This window comes from Pteropus alecto, unplaced genomic scaffold, assembly GCF_000325575.1.
Source record: "Pteropus alecto unplaced genomic scaffold, ASM32557v1 scaffold143, whole genome shotgun sequence".
Lineage (NCBI taxonomy): Eukaryota > Metazoa > Chordata > Mammalia > Chiroptera > Pteropodidae > Pteropus > Pteropus alecto.
The window spans coordinates 4,469,225-4,469,635 of NW_006434828.1; the positions used below are offsets into that span (position 1 = coordinate 4,469,225).

At 64.7% G+C, this 411-nt stretch overlaps 2 protein-coding genes across 3 annotated transcripts in view; one reads left to right on the forward strand and one right to left on the reverse strand.

The window, feature by feature from the left end:
• The window catches only part of HDLBP (high density lipoprotein binding protein), a 62,981-nt gene extending 62,627 nt beyond the window's left edge, over window positions 1-354 (reverse strand). The window contains exon 1 of the mRNA XM_025045435.1: window positions 206-354. The gene's annotated coding sequence lies outside the window, so the exon portion shown is untranslated. The remainder of the gene's footprint in view (window positions 1-205) is intronic.
• The window catches only part of SEPT2 (septin 2), a 27,321-nt gene continuing 26,941 nt past the window's right edge, over window positions 32-411 (forward strand). For both annotated transcript variants that reach the window (XM_006909912.3, XM_006909913.3), the window contains exon 1: window positions 32-246. The gene's annotated coding sequence lies outside the window, so the exon portion shown is untranslated. The remainder of the gene's footprint in view (window positions 247-411) is intronic.

A 411-nucleotide genomic window follows, 5' to 3' on the forward strand; every position in this document is an offset into this window, starting at 1 on the left:
CGCTCCCAGCTCGGTGCTGCCGCCATCTTCCTGGAGGAGAGGGCCGGAGGCGAAGGCCCCCCTCCCTGCGGTCGCTCCGCACCCGTACCGCCGTCCGTTCCCCCCACCCCGACCGCCCCTCTTCTCCTCAGCGGTCACTCAGCTCCTGCTAAAGAAACGCGCTTCCTCCCACTCTAGTTACCCACAAGGCGAAGAATCACATTACCTGTTCCACTCTTATCAGCGCAAGGAAACCAAGCTCATAAGGTAGGAACTGTGGCGAAACAGGGACGAGCCGCCATCTTGGTAAAGGAGAAGAGGCTACGCTTGACCTCCCCCCACCCCCAGCCTCTATATGGCCAACCGCCGTGGGAGGGGCACGGCGCCTGCGCAGAGGCGGAGACGCGGATGCGCCCGCGCCTGCGCACTGGG